The sequence below is a fragment of the Neophocaena asiaeorientalis genome, unplaced genomic scaffold (genome assembly GCF_003031525.2).
Source record: "Neophocaena asiaeorientalis asiaeorientalis breed wild unplaced genomic scaffold, Neophocaena_asiaeorientalis_V1.1 scaffold59, whole genome shotgun sequence".
Taxonomy (NCBI): Eukaryota; Metazoa; Chordata; class Mammalia; order Artiodactyla; family Phocoenidae; genus Neophocaena; species Neophocaena asiaeorientalis.
In genome coordinates, this window is record NW_020174268.1 from 5866650 (window position 1) to 5874844 (window position 8195).

The window sequence follows — 8195 nt, forward strand, 5'->3', positions numbered from 1 at the left end:
TCTTGATTCTCATGGATCATAAACTGGACTTTTATGAATCGTGGCTTCCCTAAGATAAACCATATTGCCTATGAAATGATTAAAAAGTAAACAAGTCTGTCACATGATGTCTTAAAAAGCCTTGCATTTTTCTCAAATAAGAATACAGTATCTCTCTGACATAAGTTTCCTGACCAGATTACAAATCTAGTAATTATATCCTGACTCTCTGAATCTACCCCCTTTCATTTCAGATGAATGAATTATATTCATCTCATCTTAAATGCTATGGAGATTTGCTCTGCACAGTTAAATTGCTGGCATCATTCTCCCTAGATAGTAATAATAATTTACATTTGTATACCTCATCACAATTTGCAAATTCCTTGCACATAATTTTTTTTCCTTTAATTCATGATTGAATACCTCTGGGCCAGGTATTATTAGTTCGAATTTTACAGACTAGGGAATTGAAGCTGAGAAGAGGTAAGTAAGTTGCAAAAAGTCAGACAATGATCATTCTCATCCATTTTAGACTCAGGCAGTGCTATCTTTTACCAGTAACCTCAGCCCTGTCTGGTTTCCGACAAAGGTAGAGAGTATATATGCATTAGGAACCCCAGGCACTACCTAGCAGGGCCTTGGAGTTGGTCTTGCTGCAGACCAGAGTCAGCTATTCCTGGGCATTCTGATACCCTGGGATCTGCCGCTCTTCCCTGCCTCTGCCTCAGCTCCGTCCCAATAACTGGTTCACATCTCAGTTCTCCCACTGGCACTGGAGCTACAGTGAGAGCCCACTCCCGCTTACCTTGGCTTAAGACCTGACAATATGCCAAACCTGTGCCAGCTTCATCTCTTTGGGAATTGGACCCAGTACCCTTAGCTGCTGCTGGAAACTTGCTCTAAACCATAGAATTCCCCTAAAACTATAATACGATAAGGCTAACACTGACCTGCAAAGAACAAACCACTCCAAATTTGGAGAATCCCACCAAAGAGCTCCAGATACCAGATAAGACCTGGTCCCCATGAAGCCTATGGAAAGAGACCAATCACAAACATATCTCCTAGAAAGAAAACTCCTACTGTACAAAATTGAACACATTTATCTTATTTAAGAATTGATTATCAAAACCCAAACTTGCTCTCCATTGTTTCTTGGCAAATAATAGAACACCATGCTCTTGAGAGATCACCACCTCTTCTTGGGATCCTTCAGACATATACGTATAGAGCAGGAAAATCCTCTGAGTCAGTTAGGATTAAGTTCAGCTGTAGTATTAGAAAACTCAAATTAATAGTAGCCAAAACATAAAATATTTTATTCTATTAAAAGTTCTGAATTTATAGTACAGAGTTGGTATGAAATCCATAAAGTTCTAAGGAACCTAAGTTCCTTCCAGCTTTCTGCTCTACCGTCCATAACATATGGCCTTTATCCACCTGGATCAAAATGGCTACTTGAGCTCCAGCCAACGCTTCCATATTCCAGCCACTAGCTAGAAGGAAAGGGTCATGAAGAGAACACCTCAACCCTCTGAAGATTTCCCAGGAGTCACATATGACAATTCCGCTTAAATGCCATTGGCTAAATTTTAACTACGTGACCACATCTAACTGTAAGAGAGGCCAAGATTTAGTCTTTATTCCAGGTAACTATATGCCTCTCTATTAGGATTCTGTTACTAAATAATAAAAGATAAATGAATACTGAGAATCAAATGGAGGGTTGTTTTTTTTTTTTTGCCATAGTTCCTTACTCAAAGAACTGTTGGAACTCTTCCCAAAGCAGGGGGATTCCTTACTCTTCCTTTCTCCAGGGCTCCATGTCCTACCCCAATATCTCTCTCTGCCCAATTCATGCACCTAGGAATCCAGACAGTGGTTCACAAATGTGACCCAGTGCCCAGCTGCCTTCAAAAGAATCTCCTCAGGAATTTATTTAAAGTACAGATTCTTGGGCCTCAATATTTGAAATTCTGATTCAGTGGGTCTGGAAAAAGTTCCTGAAATCTACACCTTAAAAACAAAATCGGGACTTCCCTTGTGGTCCAGTGGATAAGACTCCGTGCTCCCAGTGCAGGGGGCCTGGGTTCAATCCCTGGTTGGGGAACTAGATACCACATGCATGCCGCAACTAAGAGTTTGCAGGCCACGCAACTGAGAGTTCGCATGCTACAGCTAAAAGATCCCGCGTGCCACAACTAAGGCCTGTTGAAGCCAAAATTAATTAAGGAATTAATTTAAAAAGAACAAAACCCCCAAAATTCTCCAAATGATGCTGGGTAATGAGTGTGTTCAGTTTGTGAAAATTTATCATTTATACTTACAATATATGCATTTAAAATGTATATTATGCTTCAATAAAAAGTGTTTCTCTTCATGTTTAGAAATATTTCCAGATGATTCTGTTACATGTCAAGCTGTGGAAGCACAGAAAAGAGGCTTAACCAGAGCTTGACTATAACCAGTTCCTAGAGTCAGAACCTTTGTCTATTTCTCCTGGCTAGACTGCCATTATTTTTCATACCAGTTTTACTGAAGGAAGCAAGCACTCATTTATTCACCTGTTGACAACTGAATTTAGGTTTGAGACAGATGATAGGAGAATGTGAGTTGGAATATTCTCCTGTAATTTTTTTGGAAAATCTGAATTCAGGCTACCACTTTTCAGCCTCTCAGAAGCACTCTAGGGTATGTTTGTTTATATTTTTATTGATTTCCGTTCATTTTCTCCTTTCTCTACTGGCTTCTCCTCTCTGTCTGTGTGGTCTACTTCTCACTAGGAGAAAGACTGGCAGTTGTCACAAAAAGTAGTAGTAAAGGAGAGGTCAGATGGACAGAAAAGTGAGTTGTAGAAAAGGAGACCCCATCTACCTAAGCCAGTCTGGCTCTCGGCTCTGCACATGTGAGAGGTCAACGCAGGCCTTCTTGCCCCGTGAAATGACAGGAAAATCACCAGGGCGGGGCCTGCCATCAGGAATTCTGGTCCCCATTCCTACTTGAAGTGTCAAGGCACTGTACAAAGACTCAATCCAACACAGGCCTGTCTTGAAGTAAAAAATATTAGAAAATCCCCTATAACAGCCAGTATACTGGCTGTTAAAATTATCTCACATTCCACCAAGCATTGCTTTTCCCACTAAAAATTATGGGTGGAGATGTTTTGAAATACTTGCCTATCTTATCAACCCCAAATAAAACATTCACTGCAGTCATAACAATTTTTACCTTAGATCCATTATGAAATGTTTGCTGATGGTGCAAACATTCCTCTTGGAAATGTGCTTGCTTTTAAGACAATGCCAAATGAAACAATTTTCTGTGCATATAGAACATTTTATTTTGAAAATCCTTGCTGATGTATGCAGGGTCTGTGCAATGTCAAGAAACATATTTAATCAAACATCCCTGGGAGAACAGCGTAGCACCATTAGCCTCATTATACAGATAAGAACACTGAGATCTAAATAGGTTAACTAGGGGTTGCAGAATGCTTCATAACAGCAGAGTGCTCTAAAAATACTGTGTGTACAGAAAGAAAAATGTGATCTCTTGTAGGAAAGAGACCAGGGAAAACAGCTCAGAGGCGAGGATAATTTATATTTTTGTTTTGAAAGCTTTCAGGGCTAATGTCAAAGAATACATTGTTCTCCTGAGCCATGTACAATTTTCTTATCCAATATTTTGGGGTATTATGCTACTTCATCTCCAGAATTCAAGCAAATTAGATGCATATCCATGGCTTTCCTCTGTGGAGTACAAAGTATAGTAATAGGGCTTCCCTGGTGGCGCAGTGGTTGGGAGTCCGATGCAGGGGACGCGGGTTCGTGCCCCGGTCTGGGAAGATCTCACATGCCGCGGAGCGGCTGGGCCCGTGAGCCATGGCCGCTGAGCCTGTGCGTCCGGAGCCTGTGCTCCGCAACGGGAGAGGCCACAACAGTGAGAGGCCCGCGTACCGCAAGAAAACAAACAAACAAACAAAGTATAGTAATAAAATGCTGGTTATGTTATTGCTATCAATATCATGCATGATCAGCACATTGCTGATGGTCCCATATACCATACAAACCTAATAAATAAATGGCAGGAACGTATCGACTCTTGTTTCTTCATTCATCAAACATATATTGAGTGGCACCTCTAGATCAGTCAATGTGCTAAGTAAGCCTGGAGATACAGCAATAAATAAGATAGCCCCTACTCTTTAGTAGCTTAGTACGTAGAAGAGAAAAACAAAACATAATCAAATAATTGGAAGGCAGAATGATTAGTTAAATTAGAAATACATACAAAGTAACCTGCAAGCACAGAGAAAAGTACAACCTGCTCTGCTTAGAGAAAACAGCAAAAGAACTAGAGGATGTCATATTGGAAGAGCATCTTAAAACAGGGCAAACAAGGTGAAAGGCATGGCAGACAGATAGAAGGGTACCTGGAAGGGCAGAGAAGTACAAAGGGCATAGTATGGGAAGAGGTGGGAAATGAAGATAGAAGATCAAATGAAGGGCTACATCATCAATGAGGAGCCAACGAACGTTCTAAAAGAGGGAAGGGACACAATCACATTTGCGTCTTGAAAAGACAAATCTGAGTAGAGGACAGATGGACTGAAGAGGGATGCATTGGAGGTAAATGGGGCCAGTTAGGAAATCTTGAGTCTGTGCAGTGGTCCAGGACAGAGAGGATGAAGGCTCGAACCTTCTCAATGGCAGTGAGGGTAGAAAACAGCGAATGGATTCAAAAGATGCTTTGATGGTAGAATCAACACAACTCGGGGACCAATACTAGAGGCGATGACTTGGGTACTATGGGATGCTGCTGCCATTATCTGAGTTAGGATTATGGGAAAAAGAGCAGGTTTGGGAGAAGATAAAGCTTGGGACTTTAGGTATGTGTGATTTTCTTCCTGAGTAAACAGAATACAGGAAATGTAATTGAATCCTTTATTGATGGTTTTGCAGTACCGTACACACATTGTCTTGAAATGAAGAGCTCTCCGGTTCCATCAGAAATTTGTAAGTATATGAGTTCAGTGGCTCTTGTTTTGAAGTTTCCTTTTGCTTGCCTTGAGAGAGATGCTTCCCTCTTTGTCCTCAAACATAAGCCTTGCAGACCTATTTCTTCATTTATAATGCCTGTTGGAAGTCAAGATAGCAAAGGTGCATGCAAAATGGGAATTGAAAGGGACAATTGAAGCTCCCAGCTTCCAGTACAGGATACAGCCCATGGACCATGATAATGAGGTTTGAATCTCATTATCGTCTGCTAAGATCTGTAATAAGTCAGTGTGGGAGGTCCTGGTTCTGGCCATTAGAAGCAATTAATGACACAGATTTGGAGATATTGTTATTCAGGGGATGGCTTCAAAAAGAAAGATTCGTAACACACCGACCCTGTGAGTGACACTGGCCATGGAAGAGTTTAAGCATAAACGTCCTTGGGTAACCACCATTGTGTTTAATAATCTGACCCAGAAGTCATTGTGGCACCCTTGTTTCTGCCTAATGGAAAAACTGGTTTCAGTTCAGACCTCAATTATTCTTTCCATCCCCACGACGCAACAGATCACAGCAGCTGGCCAGCACAATTAGATTAAAGATAGAAGAGGTAGAGAGCCACACAGAGAAGAAAATTATTCCCAGGTAATGACTCATAAGTAGTGGAAGGCATTTTATATATCATAATGAAGGGAAGTAACTTCATCTACTTGTCATTAAAATAACATACACTCTGAGCAATCACATAAGTAAGAACTGAGATTTTTTTGGCAAATAATGAGTTTGATTTTAGAATAGAGCCATTTAATTGCTTATTTGATTAAAATTTTAAAATTACATGGTACACATAGCTAAAGACTTTTGTCTCTCAGAACCATTCAAAGCCTGCTCTAATTAATGAACTGTAGTACTTACTTACCTGTTTACCTCAGTTACCTTCACAGGTATGATCCATATAGAAGGATGCAAATGTGGTCTTTCTGTTCTTCAAAGGGGAAATTCTCTATTCTCCCCCAGATTCAAATGGATCAGTTTGTTGAACATTCTGTCAAAAACTTAGACCAGCTTCCCTTCTCAAACTACAGATCTGGGTTTCTCAGTTCAATATTTTGTTCTTGTTCAAGGAGCAAAAGAATTCAGGTACAATTAGACATTTACTGATTATTGTCATATTACTTACCTTGTGGAGAAATCTGTCAAGAATCACATAAATCTATAAACCTTTTGTTACCTTCACTTTGTGTTGGTTTGAGAAATAGAGCTGGTTACGGACAATGTAACATGAACACAATTTCAGTTATTGAGCCTCATATACGGCCTGAATTTTAGTATTTCTGGTCAAATGGAAAATGCCCTTGCAGTTTAGACAAAATAATTCAACTTATAGTACAATTATTTGAATGCATTGTCTCCACTCTCCTCCAGTAACGCTAATGATATTTTCATTTTGTTTTACTTCATTCTACTTGTTTACTTGTTTATTTTACTTAAACGTTTCTGGTGCCTGATTATCTTCAGAAACAAACAAAAAAAGACTTCGTATAAGTCCTTGAAACTAAAACTGTCTTTAAAATATGTCCTCCAAAGGGTAATTGACTCATATTTCCTAATTCCAGGCAAAACATTAATCCGTGGAGTGACTTGAATTACATGGTGAGTTCATCAGAAAGCTATTTTGTTTTAAAAAAGAAATATTTCATGGGAGGCTTATTGAGATTTTTCTTGGCCAAAATTATTTGTCATGCTCAATGGGTTAAAACTTTGGGGAATTCAATCATATATTTTTCATGGGCCAAAGAGGGCTCACTCTTTCCTGAAGAAAAACATTTTCTCTGGAAGTTGCTTTTGATATTAAGTCACTATCGTCACCAGCGTTTTCTGTAAGTTGTCTGTCTTACCCAACTACAGAGTGTAACAAATGCATTTCGGGTTAACTGATGTTTCTAGATAATTAAGCTCTTACTGTTATAAATGATTCATAATTTTTCAACATAGATTCCATGTATTGAATGTGATTTTAAATATGCCTTTTAAAAATAGCTTGTCCCATTTCAAATGAATAATGTCCTTGCAGACCACCTGAAGGGTTGTGACTACAAACTCAAGGAGTCACTTCAAACATAAATGCTTTAACCTTTTAAAGAGACCATTATTTGGTTCACTTTTACACTCATTCACATTTCTATCTGTTTTAAATAATTCTATGCTAGAGGGTTTAGCCCAAAGGTTTTTACTTTATGAATACATGAAACTGATTTTAATATTTTTATTTCGATATTTGATCTGGAGGGAGAAGTAACTGTGGAGTGTTCTTAATAAGCATCAATTACAGAAATTATCTTTCCTGGAAAAGTGGAGTGTGGTAAAAGGAAGTGGTTATTATCCTCATTTCAAACTATTCCTAGAAATGTTTTCACCTGAATATTTTGGTCAGTGGGATTAAGGGGAAGAAAGGAATGTATCAAGACTTTGTCCAAGAGAAATAGGAGCCTAGTCATGTTGTCTGGAGATGGAGTCATTTTACAGCCAGGTCAGACTCCAGACACAGAAGTGCTCTGCAGTCCACACCTTTGTTCTCTTATAAGGCAGAACCTTGTGTTCATTGGGAGGAGGGGGCGTCTGGAGCTACCTGAACAAAAGGAAGTCATTTACGGCTCAGAGTTTACATAAAGCATGTAACCTTTCAGTAGATCTCTTTGCTCTCACTGAGCTGTGGCATGTACTGAAATTGCAGGAATCTATTATCTCCTATGACAAGATATTTATATTATTAGCAATTTGCGATTAAAATTGCCAACTCAAAAATATTGTTTGGATTCAGTCAGCATAAAACTATGTCTATCCATTGCTTCCTATCGAAAATCATTGTGTTAAATCCCACATTTTAAAAGTTTCTGAAACCATTGATTTAGGACCTTTGGATCACAAGTCTTTGTTTGTTTCTAACTTGATAATCTTTCTGTCTTACATTTATCTAGTCATTCATTTATTCAACAGGTACTTATTAAACCCCTATTATGTGCCTAGTTCTGTGTTGGTACGATAAGGTGTTCAAAACAAGTTTGAGGAGGACTTCCCAGGTGGTCCAGTGGTTAAGACTCCCAGTTTCCAATGCAGAAGGCACGGGTTTCCAGAGGGGAAGTTTCACATGCCGTGTGGCACGGCCGAAAAAAAAAAGAAAAAAAGTATGAGGAAATGCACACTCCCATTAAATAT